The sequence below is a fragment of the Alligator mississippiensis genome, chromosome 3 (assembly GCF_030867095.1).
Source record: "Alligator mississippiensis isolate rAllMis1 chromosome 3, rAllMis1, whole genome shotgun sequence".
Classification (NCBI taxonomy): Eukaryota; Metazoa; Chordata; order Crocodylia; family Alligatoridae; genus Alligator; species Alligator mississippiensis.
The window spans coordinates 1,309,613-1,330,444 of record NC_081826.1 but is presented as its reverse complement, the minus strand read 5'-3'; the positions used below and the strand labels follow the sequence as shown (position 1 = coordinate 1,330,444).

General features: G+C 49.1%; 1 protein-coding gene across 2 annotated transcripts in view; it reads right to left on the bottom strand.

Annotated features, from left to right (window-relative positions):
• Positions 1-20,832, bottom strand: part of HSF1 (heat shock transcription factor 1) — a 92,086-nt gene that overhangs the window by 29,280 nt on the left and 41,974 nt on the right. The gene's annotated exons all lie outside the window — the stretch shown is intronic.

Genomic DNA, 20,832 nt, shown 5'->3' with positions numbered 1-20,832 from the left:
TGCTCTCTCTCGGACTAGTGGACGGAGTGCAGACGTAGTCAAGGGTGCAAGATAAATGCAGGTCATCACATAGGTGTCAGGACTGCTACTGCTGAACACACAACACAAGAACACGCGCCCCGCCACACCGGGTCGGACCAATGGTCTGTGTAGCCCGGCACCTCATCTCCAACAGTGGTAGAAATGGGGCTTATAAAGAGAGCACTGAACCAGATACCGCTCTGGGGGCATCTGTCCCCTATTTAATACTCGCCCTGGCATCCACCATTGCTGGTTTAAGGATGTCAGAGGAAACACCTCCAGCCATTCTCTCCAATAGACTTTAACAGATCTATCATCCCTGAATTCAGTTGGTAGGGTTGGAAGGGACCTAAACAGATCATCTAGTCCAACCCGCTGCCCTGGGCAGGAAAGGATGCTGGGGTCAAATTTATCCAGTCCCTGTTTGAACCTGGCTATGCTCTATGCCTCCACCACCTCCTAGGGCAATGATTTTCACAAGGTCATAGAAACACAGAGAAGTGGGGCTGAAACGGACCTCCAGACATCATCCAGTCCAACCCCTGTCTGGGGAAGAACAACCTCAACCAAACCATAATCTAACCTCTATGTAAGACTACTGTCAACCCTGACACAACACAGACTTAGCACCCTAACCCGCCACAGGGAAAGCGGGAACCACGGCAGCCAACGTCCTGCTTCTACGCAATGTGGTCAATAGATGCTCCAGAGATCCTGGGCAGAGGGCCACGCTCCCCGCTACGGAGGAAGGCAAAACCACCCCCAGCCCATACCAATCTGACCATGGGGTCAAATTCCTTCTTGAGCCCAAATACGGCCAGTCTGACCCTGAGCACAGGGGCAAGACCCTCTAGCCAGGACCTCAGGGCTATATCTCAGCAGGAGCATTGGCACAGCCCACTCCCCAGCCCCAGCCTGGGCTGCAGCAGCACCCAGAGCCTTTGCGGGAAGCTTAAAACCCCCCTGGCACAGGCAGCAGGAGGGGAGGAAGGGGGCAACCAGGGAAGCCCAGAAGCCTCGGAAGTCCGTAAAGAACACAGATATGGCTACACCTAGATCATCCCCGACCAGTGGCTGTCCAACCTCCAGTGATGGAGAGTCCACACCTTTGCTGGGCATCTCTCCCATGGCCCCTCTGTTCTCACAGTGAAGAAGTTTTACCGGATATCCAATCTAAACCAGCTTTGGTGCAACTTCAAGCCATTACTCCGAGTCCTCCTCTCTGTAGCAAGAGAGAAGAGGTGCGCTTTCCCTCTTATTTTTATGCAGCCCTTCAGGTACTTGCAGACTGCCGTCATGTCCCCCTTTTAAGTGCCTTTTCCACAAGCTGAACGTGCCCAGCTCCTGCAGCCTCTCCTCATACAGCCTGCTTTCCAAGCCCTTGATCATCTTTGTCACCACCTCTGGTCCCTCTCTCACTTCTCCACATCCTTTTTAAAGTGTGGAGCCCAGAACTGCACACAGCACTACAGAGGCAGCCTAACCGGTGCCGCGTAGAGAGGCACAATCACCTCCCATATCTTGCACCTAATGCTGCTGTTGAGGCAGCCCAAAACCACGTTTGCCTTCTGTGCGGCTACATCGTACTGCAGACTCATACTGAGTCTGCGATCCAGAAGACTTTCACATGCTTCGCCTAGTGCTGCCATCCAGCCCGGTGTCCCCCATTTTCTATTTGTGTTTTTTACTATTCCTCCCCAGCTGCAGCACCCTGTATTTGTCTGCATTCAAACTCATCCTCTTAGCTCCAGCCCGGCTTTCCAATAGGTCATAAATTCATAGATTGTAAAGCCGGAAGGGACCTCAGAAGATCATTGGGTCCAGCCCCTTACACTGAGCAGGAAAGACAACTGGGGGTCAGGTGATCCCAGCAAGGTGACCTTCAAGAGGAGACTGGACAATCTCCAGGGTTTGCACCACCTCTGGAGGGAGCTTATTGCACAGTCCGGACACTCTGACCGTGAAAAAGTTTTTCCTAATGTCTTCTGCAAACTTGCTCAAGAAACTTTCTATGCCAGCATCCAAATAGTTAACAGCCACGCTGCGGCGCCGGGCCCAGGGCAGACCCTGTGGGACCCACTCGAAACCTCCTGCCATCCTCACGTGGATCTGGTAATCACTGCCCTTTGCTTGTGGCTGTTGAGCCAGCTGCCCACCCGCCTGGTCGCAGCTCTGTCCAGCCCACATTTCTCCAATCTGTTTACAAGGTCACGTGGGACCTTGTCAAAGCCTCGCTATAGCCCAGATACACGATACCCACAGCCTCCCCTCGCCCACCAAGCAGGGACTTCGTCAGAGGAGACCGGGTTTGTTGGATACAATTTGTTTTTCATAAAACCCTCCTGGCTGCTCACGACCAGCCTTTCCTCCTCCAGACACCTGCAAACGGCCTCCCTGAGGTCTGCTCCAGCACCTCCCTGGGTGCCGAGAGATGACCCTGTCTGTAGTTCCCCGGGTCCTTCTCGTCTTTCACAGCGGGGCACTACACCGGCTCTTCTCCAGTACTCTGGTACCTGGCCCGCCCCCCACAGCGTCATGATCACTGCCAAGGGCTCTGAGATCTCCTCTGTCCGTTTCTTCAGGACCTGCCAGGACGCTCACCCGGCCCTGCCCACTTGAATTCGTTCACCCATCGAACGCTCTCTGACCCTCTCTTTTGTTATCTCACCCTCAGCTTGCCCCTTCCGTATCCAAATAATCCTTCATAGGTGGCTGGTCAGCTTGGGCTTATTAGTGAAGACTGAAGCAGAGTAAGTGTCGAGTAGCTCTGCCTTCTCCGCATCTTCTGCTAAGACTTCCCCCTGGCACGCTAACGGTGGACCCACAGCTCCTTGGCCTTTCTTTTATTTTCTCTCTGCAGGCTCTTGCTATTTCCAGGGGACCTGCCCATCCCTCCATGCCTGCGTGCTCTCCTCTTGCACTTGAGACCTCCTCGAAGCTCCTTGTGCAGCCACACTGGCCTCTTGCCATTCTTCGTGTGCATCCTTTGTGCTGGGACACTTTCTTGTTGGGCTTCCAATCCTGTGCCTCTTAGAAGCTCCCAGCCCTCCTGGGTGTCTTTATCCTTCAACCTATCCTCCCACAACACCAGGCCTATTAGCCCCTTGAGTCGGATGAAACACGCCTTTTGCAATCTAGTGTCTTATTCTGCTGACCTCAAGCTTTCCCCGTCTCAGGAGCTGGAATTCTACCTACTGCATCATGGCTGTTTCCCCCCTATTTACCCATCACCTTCACATCCAACACCTGTGCTTCCCTGTTGGTCGGGACCAGGTCCAAGATGGAGGATACAACTGGATGATCTACTTTCTGGAACAGAAATTTGTCCTCCACACAAGTTAGGCACTGGCTTGACATTTTGCATTTGGCTGCATTGCTCTTCCAGCAGATGCCCGGAAAATTCTCCCAACAGTGCCATCCCACAGCTTTTGAACAGATTGGTCATCTGCTTGAAGAGTGCCTCATCCACCTCCTCTTCCTGATTTGGTGGCCTTTAATAAATCCCCACCATTACATCGGTGCCGCGTCGTTCACTTTGCACCTTCACGCAAATGCATTCTGCTCTGCTGCGTTCTTCTTCCTGAACTGTTAACTACAGGTAGAATAAAAAAGTGTTTGATCTTGTTAGTTTCAAAGCGGTCACCCTTCGGGTGAAAGTATCACTTGGTACAGGGGTGCTGCTTGTAGACGTGTTGGTCTAAGCACACGGGCAGACCCCAAGAACCTTGTCTAACATGTTATACACACAGATGCAACAGCAATGTGTAATGGTCAACCCTGGAAGAAAAAGGCAGCTGCCAGATGTGCAAAAAGCAGCGAGCTAACACGCCACAAGACTACCAGCTTCCCAAGCCCTTCCAATTTCCATGACACCCGGAAAAGCACCTTCCCTCTTGTGCATACGTACTCCCTTCCCTTTTCTGTCCCCAGCGTTGTTCGGCTGAAGACTTCTGTAGAGCGCCAATGGCCGTGGTAAGCCAAGTGGCCTGGCCTGGCCTGAGGGCTCAGTGAGCTAAGGGCAAGCCAGCAGCATGCTCTCTGCAGCCCCCTTGGAGGCAATGGCCAGCTCGAGGCATTTCAGTATTTTTTTTCTGCACTGACAAAACTCAGCAGAAAGTTGAAATTCTCGGTGGTTTTAGTTAGCTGGTGGCCAGTTTCCTGCTGTTTGTATAACGTGCAGTCCCCTAACAGGGCCCCAACCCCACGCATGGCTCCTCAGTATCATTATATGCAATTTACTACTACCACGGTGAGAACCTCCCCTTCCTCCCATCCGTTTTGGAGTAGCTATTGCACTTGATCGTTTCAAAGGGTGAGCAGAGAACAGGGTAGGTTAGGGCACGTGGATGGGATCTCCATCTCCAGGGACCTACATGGGTGGCATAAGGTGCAAGTATGTCCCTTTCATTCTCTACAACATCCCGAGAAGGCCCGAAAGCTTCCCCATGCCCACACCAACCCAAAGGTTGACCCCGGCTGGGATTTTCTTCCCAATGCTAAGCAAGGTTTGCTTTCTGTTTCTGGCAGAGGACTCCTTGCATGACTCAACTATGCATCAGACATTTAGTGAATTGAGAGGCTTCCACAGAAACGGCTTGTGAAAGAGAGATTTTTGTTGGAAAACAAAAACCTGTGTTCAAGGGTCTGGATACAAATCCCTTCCCTTCTCACTCAAAGCTTCACTTCTTCAGTACCGACGTGCAAAACAAGAAGTTCTCCAAACAACAATAAAAACTTCTACCACAGGCAAGAGATAGCATTCAACAGCACATAAGTGCTCGTGAGAAACCCATCCAAGACCTGACTTTGTCACGAGAAGAGCCAGCAGTATTATTATTATTACTTTTAACAGCAAATTAGATAGTTTTTATAAACGGATCTGACAAGCCTAACCTTTTTCACAGCACCGTCTCCAAAGCAACCTCCTTGCTAGTGGCTGAACGTGAAGTTCAGTGCATAGGAGAAGTGAAAGCTGCTGCATGACGTGAGGGTGGGATGCAGTGTTACTGGATTTCAGGCGTTGGAGGTAAAATAGACGTGGAGGGTTGAAAAAAGGAAGAAAAGGTATATCTTTTTTATATTCAACTTTCTCATTGCCAAAAGAAACTCTCTCTCTAAGGAATGTAGGTAATCAAATACAACTTTGGTGGGATAAGAAAAGCCCTTTCCTCACTTAAGTGCTTTATACCATTAACTTCTTCGGCGTTGGGTCTCCAGTCCAACCTGCCCACCTGGCCTGTTCCCCAGTATTCTGCACAGGCCAATGCTTCTGGTGCTGGTGCTGTCAGATCTTGTGGGGTGCACTGTGGAGATGATCCATGGTTTGCTTCTCTTGACTAATACCACGCCTATACCACTAACTCGCTAAATGTATGCAGCACGTTATCAGAAGTCCGAAAGGAATACTGACTTCCCGCCCATGCGTTATTTAATCAGATAATGAACAGACATAAGAAACTATATATTAATTCAATGAAGCATTGCTGGCAGGATTTCTGAGCCCACAATTCTCTCTGATCCAGAGGACCAGGAGGCTGGATACAGTGTTCGGACCTGAACACAAGGATGCTGCAGAGCAACATATGCGCTGTGCTCACAAGAGAACAAGTGTGACGCTCTGACCATCCTGTCAGGCTGGGAGGAGAGCTTAAGGCAGGAGCTCAAACCACAATCCTGGCCATAGGCAGGGGTCACTCAAACAGCCTGGCTCTTCCTCCAGAGAGCAAAGGGGAAGGGAGAAGTGAGGTGAGCTCTTCCCCAGAGCCAGAGCCATACAGCTGTAAAACGGGAAGGTGCCAGGGATGCAATCCGGTCACAGGCACTGGTACAAACCAATGCCTTTGGCACACAGCAGGGAGATCTGCAGGACTGGGTGGCACAAGGGGGACAGAAAAGCAGCTCCCACGACAAGCCGGTATAAAAAGATGGCAGTTGGTTTGGTTATTTTAACACCAGCGTCGCAGGCCGTGGCTGGTAATTAATTTTGGCTCTGGATCACTACGCACTGAAAACAAGTACTCCGCAGGTCTCTAACCTATAGGCTGGACTGGCCAATAAAAACTGACTTCAGATGATCTCAAGCAGTGACTAAGCTCATAAAAGGCAGCAGCCGAGATAAAAACACACACATCCCACATTACACACAGTGTTAGAAGCCATCAAAGCAATTTTAAAATCACGCTGATGTTTGACTCTCCGCCAGCGCAGCTCCCTCCAGACCGCACTGACATGTGGAGGCCGTGGCGTGAGAGTTAATGCTTTGGCCCCAGCCTCTGGAACAGCTGGAGCCCATGCAGCGTTTGCGCAGGGAGGCTGTAAAACAACACATTACAATGGGCTAATTTAGAGGTCATAAAAACGTGGCCCACAGTCTCTGCATCAGGCGGGAATCACTCCAGTTCAGCCAGGAGGACTGGAGTTGTTCTGACAGCGATCGAGCCCACCGTGGCGGCAGGCAGGAGTATGGGACAGCCACTGGGCACCACTTGCATGAGTGCAGGCGGGCCAGCTCCTTTTTCCTGAAAAGATTGGTGTGGGGGCTCATCCGCAGCAGCCGTGACAGCTGGACAGGTTCCAGGCACGCACATCTCCCACTCGGCTCGAGAGAGAAATTTAACTAGGCACGTGCAGTCTTCTTTCCATAAAACTAGGCTTAATGGCAACTGGGTTCCAGGGACCTCATTTCCCTTTTCAGAGAGAGCTTGAGTTGCCTCCTTTTTGAAGTGGCAGATGCTCCAGCTGATGATTTCAATAGTGCACCTGCATGAGGCAGGCTTCAGTTTAGTTCCCAATGAAATCAAGAAAGGATCTTTGGTGGGGGGGAAAGGAGGAATGGACTGGGCAATGCAACACTCTTCCCTCTACCTCCACATCGGATGGGGCTGGGGGACTCTGGGCGATAACATGTGGACCTTTCTTTGTGCAAAATCTGGGACACGGGCTCTGGTGAGGCGGAGACCAGAACTGTTTTGCTCAAATTACTACAGCCCATAAGGAAATGGAGGCTGGGATCCCCGTTAATGAAATGCAGCTGGTGGGGAAGATGGACAGCTTCATCCGCACAAGCATCTCAAACGTCAGCTCGTGCAGCACAGGGACCTTCTGCTGTGTAATAAAACTGGGATTCCTGCGCTTCCAGATCTACCGTGCCTCTTCCAGAGATCTGGGCCGTGACAGTGACATCTCATTTCCAGACCAGCCCCGTATGCACGTGCTGATTTAACTCTGTTTGTTGCACTGCTGCATCTTCTTTGAAAAGGGAATTTGGCAGCTGACAGTAAAATGGTAATCCATTCTCTTCGCAAGGGCACTAGCAGGCCAACAAGCAGTGGTCTCCCTGCCCCAGAACTGGTCAATGCAGGCTCCCAGTGACAGCACTGGACTGGATGCTTAATCCAGGTACATTTAGAAGAGAGGCAAGGTGGCCAGTGGCACAGATGAGATGCAGGGCTTCTAAAAAGGGGATCCCAAACACTGACCACCTGCAAGCCCATACAATGGGCAAGGGATGTGGTTCCTTTGATTTGCATCAAATGGAGCAGATTCTGTTGCTCAGCTGCAGTATGGAGGTGAGGCCCATGGAGACTAAAGGTTCCTGGATCCAAATCTCTCTCGATCCCAGCAGGCAGCTGTCTGGCTCATGCCAGATAATGTAGGCTGCAAGTCTCCACAGGCCTCACCTCTATTATAAGCAACAGGCTGTGTGGCTTGGCCACCCTGGCTGTAGAAAGCAAAAGCAGAAATGGGATTAATTGACTTGTAGACAGCAACACTTCTCCTCACACTTCTGCCTGCAGGCAACAAAGAAAGCTGCCAACATGCACGGGGTTAACTCATGGGGGGTTCGTTCTATAAAAATAGTTTTAGAGGTTTAGAAAATTGAGCTTCAGGAGTTGCTGTCCCTGCGTTCCAGCTGAGGCCACAGGAATACAGGCTGCCTCCTGAAGCCACCTCCCTTTTCCCACGTAACGCATCTACTACCATGGATCTTGCAGGACAGGAGCCTCCCTTCTAGCTCCCTGGGGACAGCCCTACAAAAGGCATGCTCTCTGAAGGCAAGACCAGCTCATTTTCTCTTCCTGAGGCAACATTTGGAAAAGTTTGCAGGGGCACAGATTCCTGCCCCCAGAGAGGCAGTGAAGTTCAGTTTAAATGCTCCCTTTCTGGTCTGGTCACAACACAGGAGGCAGAAGGAAGGGAGGGAGAGAGGGGCTGTCACTGGATAAGACTACATCTGTAACCCAAAAGGAGGCCACAGCCCCCCAAAATCTTGATCTGCTCCAGGGTTTGCACTCAGCTCTTTCTACCTTGCCAAAGCAGTTTCCATTCACAACGGGCACTGAGATACCAGCACGAGGACCCATGATCACAATGCTCCAGGATTTGTGCACTGCAACCGAGATGTAGCAGAACAGAAGAGCTTACGTACTGGCCACCCACCCCGTTTGCTCTGCCTGTGCTGCCCTTGCCTTTGCCTTCTCCTGTAAGCAGCACCTCTGCAGCTTTTTCCTCTTACTACCCACCCTGCTCAACTGCCTCCAAAAAAAAAATCACTTCTGTGATGCCATGATAGCAAGTCCTTAGCATGCACTCACACTGCTCTCTGCTCTTCTTACCAAGCTGCGCACATGCCTAACCTGGGTCTCATACCACTTCTTCCTCTCCTTGTTAGCTGGCAGCTCTGTGGGATCAAGACTAAGTCGCACTTCTGTGAAGCATCCATCCTGCTGTGGGATGCTAGAAGTCACCCGTGTTGTTGAGAGGGTCCCCAACAGGATAAATAATCCATCCTCAACCACAAGGCAGGATCAACTCTGCCTAAGCCATTCATAATGGCGGTCTGTCTAACTTGTTCTGGTGATGGAGTCCACAACTTCCTCGGGCCACCAATTCTTTCCCATTAGGAAGACTTTCCTTAGCTCTAACTAAACTCTACCCTGCCAAGACTGAAGGCTGTTATTTTTTCTCCCAGCCCCAGATGACAGACAAAGATTATCATCTCCCTCTCCCTCTTCCACGTGAGATGGGACAACCGCACGTACACATACAAACACAGGCCGGCTAGGCTGCAGTGCTGCAGAAAAGAAGCTGGGCATTAAAGTGGCTTGTACTCAGCTTACGGCCACCAGTGTACTCTTGCTGCAAAAAAGCCAACTGCATCCAGGGCTGTAGGAAGAGGAGTGCTGTTTGCAAGTCAAGGGAAGTGATTCTTTCACCCTGGCACTGGCGAGGCCTTCCCTGAAGCACTGTGTTCAGGTTTGGACGCTGCACTTCAGTGCAGCATATTATCTCCTCGTGCAGTCTCTGATTCACTGCAACCCCTGTAGCCTTTCCAGCAAAAATGCTGCCGTGGCAGTTTTCCATCCCTTATCTCTGCAGCTGGTCGTTTCTATTGAAACGTGCTACTTTGCACTTGTGCCCTAAACTAATGGTGCTCAACCTTTTGGTCCTGCACTGCCTCCACCACCCACATGCCAGATCAGGCCCTGCACACCTGGATTGGCCCCATGTCACCCCAGCCTTGCTGGCCCTTTAGGGGCCTGGAAACCTGACAGCAGTGGACCAGCAACTAACTCTGCCACCAGGTTTTCAGACCCCTGCAGGCTAGATGACATGGCTCTGTGGGCTGAATCTGGCCCAGCCTAGACCAAGCCTGTTAAACTGTTTCTCCAGCGTGTCAAAATCTGACTTATATTGTTCTCAAAGTGCTTGCAGTATCACCTACAAGTGGAATAAGCATCGTTTGCACTCCACGCTCTGAGTTCTTAATGAAGATATTGTCTCCTGCCGGACCCAGGACAGACCCCTCCAGCCCCTCCCACCCCACTTGCTTCACCTTGCCAGAGTGACAGTGATCCACAGATAATTATTCTGAATGTGGTTTCCCAGCCATTTGTACAGCCATTTCACAGCAGTTTTATCTGGAATACATTTCTTTTGTCATGCATGACATGCTTATTATAAGCTAATGTCAAACACCTAATTAAGGTCCAGATACATCACATCTACTGCTTCGCTCCAATACAGATCTGTTAGCTTGTCAAAGGAAATTAGGTTGGTTTACTAGGACTCATTTGACGTGTGTTGCCTGTTGCTTTTTATGCTCTCTTTTACAGGGTTACAAGTGGTTTGAGATTTGTTTCCATATCTTTCAGGAACTGCTGTTAGTCCAACTTGGTTCAAGTCCCTGGGTCCTTCTTTGCTAGTGACAGGGACTATATATTTGCCCTTTTCCAGTCTTCTGGGACTCTACCCTCCCCCCGTGAGCTCTCGGAGACTGTCACTGCTGGCTCTCAGATCGCTTCAGCCGGTTCCCTAAGGCTCCATCTTCATTACAAAGTTTTGCTGACATAGCTTTGCTGGCTAGCAGGGCGAGGAGATCATACTGCGGAGCTGACGAGCTACGCTGGCAAAACCTCTGCATGGATGCAGCTCTTCTAGCAGAAAGCAGCTTCTGACGTTCTGGGGAGCTACTGTGGCTCTGGCCCTAGGTAAACTGCTCAGCAGATCTCTCTCTACACCAGAGGGTCACGTTTAAGGCGGGAGCAGCCTGGCAGTGCAAACTAAACTTCCATACTTTAGGGTGGCCTACATACTTGACACCCGACAAGGTCGGCTGCTGCCTATTAAAGCGTTTGCCTCTCTGAGCCAGTTAGCCTCCAATGCGCCACCCTACCCTAACTTTACTTTGACCTGTACGCTAGTCCACCTACCCAAGCCTCTTTGAAAACATCTAAGTGGTCAATAACTTGTTCTTTCTCTATTCTCGTCTCCAGTGCCAGTTAAGTTAGATCCAACACTAATATTTTTAGCAAACGCTGAAATGAAGGGGCATTAAAACATTAGTCTTTTTTGGCAGCACCAGCTTGGCAGCATTAGCCTTCCTTTCTGAACTGAAGAGTGCACCACATCTTGACTTCATCTTCCTCAACGTACTTACAGAATCTTTCCTTGTTACTCTTCACATCCCTTGGTAGAGGGCTCTCATTTTGTGATTCTGCCAGGATGGGTGTGAAAACAGGGAACGTACTATATCAGGTGTGCTGGTGTTCACAACTCCACGAAAACAAGATCAAAACAGCAGCACAAAGATGGCAAAGGGAAGAGTTTCATACCCAAAGAGTATTTCTGGTCCCCAAGACCATGCAAACTGAAAGCCTTTGGGTTAAGCTGCCATGCTCTGCTCAGCGGGAAGGGGTGCTAGTGAGCCACCGCTCCTGCACAGATCTTTTGCCCAAGTTGCAAGAATGGGACAGAAGATATTACAAGCTCATAAAGCACAGTGCAAAACACAGAAAGTATCTGGCCAGCAGTTTCACACCAGATCCTCTTACAGATTTTATGCCTTTGCTATACAGACTGGGCCTCATTTTTTCCACACCAGTTAAAACAGATACTCAGGGAAAAAACCCTGTTGCTGCAACAAAATTACTCAGGAGAGGTGAAGAGAGAAAACAGGATTGCAAAATTCTATAGTTCTAGACTCAAAATGAGGGCTTAAGGTAGGAGCCATTTGGTGACTCAACCCCTGAATGATTTCAGGCAGCTTTTAACCACAGCACCTTAGTCCCTGAAGGTCAGAGGCTTCCATTAACGAGGCTTTTCTGAGCACAGCGACTAAAAGCTTGGATATCACCTAGTTGGCTTCATTATGTCCTAGCTCAGCTTTTCTCTCACCTAACACTGATGGATTCAATCTTTTCAACAAATGTTCTAACGCAAACCCTATCCCCTCAGGTCAGTGTCAAATGATAATATATATGTTGCTTTTGGAACCCTGAAACCATAAAGAAAGTTACATGGGTCAAAATTATTTGGTATGATTTACTGGGGGGGAGGGGGGGGGTGCGGTTTGCATAAGGTAAAATAGTTCTGGGGAGGAGGAACAGTGCTGCAAGAGGCCAAGCCCTGGTGTCTGTTTAGATTTATTTTCATCAGGAGAAATTTTAACTTTTAAATTCTGTTAGTAACTGGGGCCTTGTAAAAGCGGCGGGGCCTTGTAAACAGCGTCTGGTCAGGAGGAAGTGCTCTCAGCGTCCCCTGGTAGAACTTCATGCGCCAAGTCAAAGTGAACACAATCCCTGAAGGAGGCTGGGGGAAAACCGATAAAAACAGGTGCAGACACCATGGCTAGCTCACTGCTTTCAACAATCTGTTTAAAATTAAACTTACGGATACACTTTGGCTCCCGCCGGACTCGAGCAGAGCCGATGAATCACAGGGAAGTGACAACCCCTCTGTCTTACCTTCCTGCTCTGGTTTGCACAAGGGTGGTAGCCCTTAGTAAAGCTGGACGTGGGGGTGGGGAATGACCACAGGCTGGGGCTAGGAGAGGGAGATGGGCACCCCAGCCAGAGATTTGGCCCTTCTTCCTCCTCCCCACGAAGGAACTTGTCCTAACAAGCGATCAGGACATTTCTCCAGCTTGGTCTTGAGGATCTGCTCTCTCCGCTCTGCTCCGTTACACCACATGACCACGCACAGTACGAAACACTGGTCTTTCCAAAAGAGGATCTCCTCTTCCAAGCCAAGGAAGTGACAGCTGCTGAACGGAAGCCAATTATCTGCTGCCCACTCCTTACAGAGGGAGAATGTAGACATGAGAAAAGGGGTCCCAGCGTATGACTTTTTGACCAGGGTAAGAAGATACGAAATAATGGTGCCGTCCTTCCCGAGGTCAAGCCAAGCCATACTCCTTCTCTGGCCAGACAGCCCACAAAAGTAACAGGCAGCAACAGAGAAGTTTGTTCCTTGAGATATTGGTCAGCCTGGAGCCAAGAAGGAAAGCTAGTTTCAGGCAGTAAAGTATGCTTTGCCCCAAGGGCTGCATGGCACCGTGAAACAGCCGGCAGCCTTATTTTCAGCTGTCAACTTAAAATCCAAGTGGTTCCAGCCTAAAAGACCCAGAAGGAAAAGAGCTGGCTTAGAGAAGTGCCTGTTTTAGGAGAAGGTAAGGCTCCAGGAGAAACAAGAACACAGGAAGGAGAGAGGGAGGCCAACAGAAACTGGAGCAATTCAAGGCCAGCAGCTTTGTCTAGTGTTAGCTTAATTATCAGCCACTTATTTGCCTCGCTTGAAACACCTCTGGAAGATCACTACCAGCCCAACAGAAGGGATGGGGTTAAACCTGGTCCTTTTCCCTATCAAGTTCCTATGACGGTTTTTCTATGGAAAGCTGAAGCGAACTCAATTTGGGGGCAGGAAAAGGATGCCATGAGTCATGGCAGCCTAGGATACAGACCTCATCTGTATGAGAACATAACAGAACGCAGCTGCTCTGCTAAGAGCAAGAGTCAGACAATACTCAGAAGCTGAGAAGGTGCTAATGTAAAGTCATGCCTGGCTGTGCTAGGAGTGCTGGAAGCTGCTGGGGTGGACAGGCAGCGAGCGGGGCCCCACGATATGCTTAGCAAGCAGCAAGCGTTCCGGAGACGGGACAGGACGCAGCCTTCTCGTCTGTCGAAAGGGCCTAGGGGCAGAGCTGCATGCGACCAGGCCTTGGGGTGACACTTTCAAAATGCTATTGCCGCACCACGTACTTGTCCTGCACAAGGAAAAAATCTGAAGTTTAACATGAGCTACTTTAGTTCAGAACAAAAAGCAACCGAAGCAAGAGAGACCACTTAATTCCAACAAACCATGACTGTCGGAACGGGTCATCTTCAAACTTGTCCTACTTTAAGCTGTGTGTGTGCAAAATTCAACCAAAAGGACAGTTTTTGTGTATTAGTCCAGTACCTGGAAACAGGGGCTGATACCAAGTGGAGTCCAATGCTAACTATAGCCATGTTCTTCCAACCTTAACGCTGAGTGTCATTCCAGCTAGCCAAGGAGATGAAAGGAACTGAAAGGCTGGCTGTTGCATCTCTGCCAGAATGAAAGAGGACTCCTTGTTTCTTTAGTGAGAGGCCCGGGGGACTGTTATGTTTTATGTTTCCCAGAATGAGAAGATTTGCTCTTTTTGCATATCTTTCTGTGCAGGGTAACTTGAGAAGGAGAAAAATCCTGATGTGATGCAGTCTTTAACTCTATGGAGCTGGTAAGGCAAGAGTCTGACCGTGCATCAAAGCCTTTCCTATAGCAGGCTGCCATTACAGACAGTGTGGCCCAAAGCTTAGTTCTGGTTTTTAATCTCCAAGGCCCCCAAAAAAGAGAAGGAAGGAAAAAATAGGGATTTCTATTTCCTTAAGATGGATCAATACAGTCACTTTGTGCGACCTCTGAGCATGAGCTCAGATTAAAGAACCGACCAGGTGGGCTTCTAGGGTACTCCAGGGAAGCAGTGTCCTGGCCCACAAACTCTCAGGCACTGGGGAGCATTATCCAGTCCGGCTGGAGGACCTGCTGACAGGGATGGATAAATATTTTCATACCCCAAAGTTTAGCATGTCTCCTTTTTATTCTTTCCTGCCAGTGCTAAAGACTAGCAGCAAATTATCCAGACATGAGCAATATTACCTTGGTGGAGCTGGCTTAATTGCATTCCCCAGTCTTTCAGGCAGACTGTATGAGCTAAACAAGTCAATATGGGAAGACGTGAGAAGGTCTGTGCACAGTGGTGCAATAAAAAGACAGTTCCAATGAGCATTATATTGGATTTGCCAGCGATGATGTCCAAGTCAAGCCCAATAAAAACCCCACAAACAGTCTTCCCTTTGACTGGCTCTGAGCCACATGCATTTTCAATATGCTACAAAGGTCTTACTCTCACCAGGAGACAAGTTGTGACTATAAACTCTTTTAAATGCCAACAGAAAGGGTCTGATATCAATTGCACCTGGTGCAATTTTTAGTGGAGGGAGGAAAAAACCCAAACCTCACCTTTAGATACGCAAAGAATTAAGAACACAGTGTTCCAGACACGACGAACCCTGCGTCAAGCTTCCGGTGTTCACGGCCCTTCGGAGGGCACTGACAACACTCCGTATTAAGGCACTTTCAAGAAAGTTTGCATTAAACAGAATGAATGTGCAACTTCCTGGGAAAGCCCATGTGGGGACACCTGCGCTAGGCTGCACAGAATGGATCAAACCTTAGAAATGTCGTGCGTTAGAGAGACATGGGTGAGCAGCATAACCATGAAACAGGGGAGCGGGAACTTCTGACTGTAGGCCCAGCTCTACCCGTCGGAGACGATCTCGCGCACAGTCCATGAAACTTCAGGAAATCAGGTAGTTTGGCTCCAAAGCATTTTGAGCATAAAGATTTTGGATAACTAAGCATTATTACCGGACTGGGCAAAGGGCTGGCTGATTCCTAAGCTGTGGCGCAGCAGTGGACCCCACTGCATGGCCAAACAGCTAATTCAGTCACAGTAGCACACAGTCGCCCAGAGGGTAAAGCACCACCATTCCCATCCCTTTTGCTGCTTGCTCAATGAAGGTCCCAAGCTGCGAGGGCATAAATGTCTCTGCTCTGCAAAAGCGGCTCTCTGGACTTGGACTGCCCAAACTCCACAGGGAAAAAGGGGGCAGGCAAACTGCTTTTTTGGATGGAAAAGATGAACGCTGACAGACCAGCTGAGGGTTTGAACCTTAAGTCCCACACCAGGGACTGCTGAAGGGACTCAGATGCCTAAGGCCAGGAGAAACCTTCTAGTTCAACCTTGTGTAGACTCCCCAAAGCAACTCCTGTTGCAATCTTCACAGTTGTGGCTGAGCTACAGGCACCTCTCTTTAGAAAAGCCCAATCTTGATTCAAAACATTTCCAGTGACAGCAGAGGAGCTAATACAGCCCTTGGTGAGCCGTTCCAATGGCCAATTCCACTCACCGTTAAAAAAACATGTATCCTGTTTTTAGCTCGAATGGCTAAAGTACAGACAGTCAAAAAGGCTGACGCTGAACTGATTCGGTCTTTGTAGGTTAGTCTAAGATGCAGAGATTAAACTGAGAAACAGCTGGACACGCAGTTACTTCTGACTCAGGAAATGTAGCCACATGCCTGCGGTGGCTCAGGCCAGAAGCCGGGGGAGTCGGGGGGCACTACAGCATGCCTGGAGCCAGCATGGGCTGTATGCTTGCTTCCTCTTCCTGCTGCCCCTAAGCTCTCTTGAATTTGCAGTCCAGAATCACAGCAGCAGGACTTTCCAGGGTTGTGCACCACTTCCTCTTCCTGCTTCTAGGGATTTTAGTCCACAGTCACAGCCAGCAGTAAGTTTCAGTAACTTTCGCAGCAAGGCAGCTCTGTACTCTGTCCCCAGGCCCCCCTCCCCACCCAGCCCTGATCTACTGGAGCAGACAGCCCAGCCCAGCCCAGGACTGGAAAGCATGCTGGGGGACTGATTTAACTTGAAAAAGCAAGGGGTTGGGGACAGAAATTTCATAAACTGGTTTGACCCAAATCAGTTCAGTCTGATACTACATTCAACCAGGTTTATCTTAAACCAGTTTCAACCATTTTGAAACTGGTGTATTTGCACTGAGCTTCTGTTGTGTTATAGGTTTAAACCAGTTTCTGATGACTTAAACCGGTCTGTGTGTAACTTCTGTCCCTAGCCAATTGGTCCACGTTCAACTTCCAGGCAGCAGACCTTGTTGCAAGTTTGCGTGCAAAGCCGAGGAGCCTTCTCCTATCAGATTTCTGTTCCCCCTGTCGGCACTTACAGACCAATCGCCATCTCTTTGATGAGATGGATGGATCGAGCTCCTGGCACTCACTGCTGCACAGCATGTGTTCCGATGCTTCAATCGCTCTTATGGCTCCTCCTGAGCCCTCTGCAATTCTTAAACATCCTTCATGAACTGACATCCACACAGGACACGCCACGGTATTCCAGCAGGGGCCATGCCAGTGCCAAAACCAGAAGATAATACAAATTCCCCATGGCTACTTGATATCCCCTTGTTTATACATGTAAGGACCACAGTAGCTCTTTTGGACCCGGCAGTGCTCTGGGAGCTCATATTTAGATGACTGAAAAAGCCTGAGGGGTCAGAGCTGCTGCTTCCTGGGATAGGGTACCCCATCCCCCAAGTATGGCTTGCACTCTTTGATCCTAAATGATTTAACATTTGACCATATTGAAACGCATGCTGTTTTAGAAGCAATAGCTTTCATTAGTCTCCCTGGATATTAAGCTGAAGAAATTCAGCTATTTACTCAGAAGCTGCGCTTTCAAAAATTCCTCAACTAATCCACTCTGGCACCTGTATCTCTAGTGGCCACGTGTACTATATGATTGCAGAACTGGGGAAGGGGAGAAGGCCTGTGGTAGGGAAAACTCAGGACTCCACTCTATATCACCTTTACAGAACAGCTTTGGGAGGTTTTCATGAAGCTTCTCCCACAAGACTGACCAGGCTCCTTCTTGCTGTATCAACCCCCTTCCAATTCTTGATCCTGGCTGAATCCTGCACCAACTCACACCACGGGGGCACAGAAGTTCCTTTTCTGTCTGCAAGTTTTCTAAGGCAGTCTGCACTAGCAGTATTCAGCAAAAGCACTGAATCTAATCTTTAGCAAACAGGGGAAAGCACGTGTCCTTCCCCAGACACTGCAGAAATAGTTTGGAAGCACAAAAACAGTAGTCAGTGATCTAGTCATAAAAACATTATTCCTTCCCAATTTTCTGCTCACCTCCTGGTGGCCAAGACAAAATTCTAGCAGTGTAAGACAGACCTAAATGTTAACAGCCCATTTATCGACTGACCAAAAACAGGCAGTTTAACAGGAACAAACTGAAAGGTCATAAATGTATGCAGTCTCACCCTGTAAGTGGCATGTTAGGCTGAAGCTCCCAAGCAACATCCAAGAAGCAGAGGCATGGAGAAGGGGGCAAGGACACAGCCAGGAGAAATCCCATAGCAAAATAGGACAAGAAGATATAACGTTATCACATAAATTAAAAGAAAAGAGCAGTAAAGAAACAGATTTCAAACCAGAAGAGAACTGAACAGAGCTTCCAAAAAGCAAGAGTGATCAGGGAGTGACTGTTATGCTGGTGTTGGGAGGACAGATGTAAATCAGTAATGACCACACTAGCTTTAAGCTTGTTCTGGGAGAGATGGTCCAAGAGGTCGAACCTTGCTAAGGATTTTCTCCAAAACCTTGCTAAGGAAGCAAAACTGGAGGCAGGGTGAAGACAGGTAATTTGCAGCCTCCCAAGAGCATGGGTGGGCAATCCCAGCACAACAATGAGCAGGTGCTACGAAGGGAGACAAGAGGTGTTAAAAGTGAGCTTGATCAAGAGCAGAGCCAAGACGCCGTAGATGAAGGAGAGCCTGCAAGAGAGACTGGGAAGACTGACCCGAGACAGAACCAAGGGAACTGGCGGGGTCACCACCAGGATGAGTAAGTGCCCTGGACCACGGAAAAGTGGGGAAAGAAAAGCAGAAGTGAAAACCTGAACGACAGTTAGGAAGGTCACTGTGGCATATAGACAGACAGCAGCTGAACGGGTATAGCAAATTTGAAGACGGTCTTTGACACGTATCCAGGGAACACAGCCCGACTGAAGCAGCTGTACAATTTCTGGATTTCCCACTTGAGAATCTGAACTGTCCCATGAGAGATTCCTTGTAAGTTTGTTACACAAATAAAGGGCAATGTGCGTTTTGTATTTATTGGTCAATAATTACCTTCTCATTGGAGGGGGAAATTCAATGCTGTTTGAGCCACAATTCTGATAATGGGAAGCTGGCAGGGTCCGCTCTCCAAAGCGTCGCTCTTTGTACTCCATCTCCATCTAGTGGTGCGTACAGACACGCTCAGTTTACAGCAAACGCTCATGCTGTTCCCACCTGGCTTGTGGGAGCTCTAAATAACTGTGATCCCACTTGTGGAAGCTTATTCTGTACCTAGGTAAGAGGTCAGGCCTTACAGGTTTCAAATACTGTAAAATATTTTACATATTTACTTGACTGGAAAAAGCCAGAGAAGCTGAGCTGAATACTACATGCAAGGATCTTGGCTTTCTTAATATACAGTAACAGTCCAGAGAAAGTCAGCTGCGAACTGCAGCTACCTCTCAGGATCCTGGGAGGACTACCCGTCTTACAGAGCACCTAGCTGCCCAGATCCGATTGTGGCCTTGTTACATGAGACGTGGTACAAACAGGCTGCCTGCAGAGCCCCTGCGGAGCAACACTGCCCTAGTGATGCACCAAACAGATGATATGGGACTGCTGCTTTTCTGTGAAATATGCCATTTTTACATGCATCTCAGAAGCAATGCAAGGCCATATGACTGGCACATGGGATCGAGAATGGCTCCTGCAGCTCCTCATAAGCTGTTTCATGCTTGAAGGGTAAAAGGAAATAAACTCTGCAGCTGAGGTGCTAAAGGCAGAAGCAGCCTACTGGGAGCAACACACACCAGCTAGGGACAGAGCTGCACTGCATCAGAATGAGCTGCAAGCTCAGAAGGCACTGGGCACCTGGATGCTCTTCCAGGAAGAGTAGGATAAAGATGAACTTCCACCTCCAAGATGCACAATTTTTTTCTGCAACAGATGTAATGCTGGGTCCACCACTGACAAGTCATCAGATGAGACTTGTACATCTGTATGTTTCAGATGAAAGTGAAGGATGCGTTTCCTAAAGGACAAAAAAGGTAGCCTACAAACTTGCTGAAATGTGCCTTGGTAAAGCACCTTTTGGCCATTTTAAGGCTGACAGTACGGGAGAGTTTTCATTTGTTTGTGCTGGACGCATCACTTAGTTTACCTGACGGCAAAAGGAAGCTCAGCTGCCTATACTGTGTACCTGGGCATGGGAAATTCAAATGCTAGTCACGATGCCAGGGTATTTCATACACCACCACTTACTGAAGGGGACAGCAGGGTGATCTACTTTTCTTCCTCCCTTTGCAATGAAGAGCCTGAAGAGAACCACAGCCTAGTTATGAGGCTTCACATTGAGGGGTAAGGGGAAGATGAAGACAATCAGCTACAATAACCCTGGAGACAAAGAAGTCTCCCTCCTCTCTCACGTGAAACGATCTGTGAGCACAAGGTACCGCAGCGAAATCCAAGGGGAGGGAGGGCATGGAACGCCGCATGGCAGATATGCTTTCATTTGGGCACAGATCCCTTGAGATCCTCATTCCTCCTCCCTGCTCTGTCCAGTAAGAGAGCACCGGACATTAGACAGGCCCCTGGAACAGCCTGCTCCCCTTTTCCTATGCCACTGAAGTCAATTCTTTTGGAACAGTAGTGGAAGTTTCTTCAAACTGTGAGATGAAAATCTGTTCCTTTTCACCTTGAGGCTAGTCTAAGATACGATGTCAGAAAATTCAGAGTAAGGGATGGTTTCCCCACCCAGGCAAAGGGCACACAAGGAAAAGAAAAAGCAGACATTTGCAAAGCCTCTGAAGGAATCTGGAGGCCCATTTTCCATTCATTTTATTGGGTATCCAAGTCCTCCAACAGCTTTAAAAACATCTCAGCCTAATGGTCATGACTGGCAGGCCTCAATTCTAAAACAAATCCTGCCATTTGTTGGGTCAGTCCACTGCCTCATTGTTGAATAAACTAAGGACCCCACCTGGCATGGGTTATGCACAGCCTCTGACTTCTACTCTCTCTTGCAGGGTGGGAAAGACCAGGAGTGCTCAGCAGTGCTCTGTAACACCCCCTAATGCTGGCTTAGCAAACTGATGGTGACTAAATAGCATGTTCTGTCCCCTTGTCTGCCCCGCCAAGTGCAAGTCTCCAGTACCAGTAACCAGCAAGGATGGAAGTGGCATGTGTAAGACATCAGGCTTGCAGAAAGGCAGCAATGTTAGAGCACACGCGTAGACATTGTTCCAGTCATTTAAATAACACAGTGATAGGTACAGTGTGCAAACAAGAATGTGACTTCTGCATTTGGG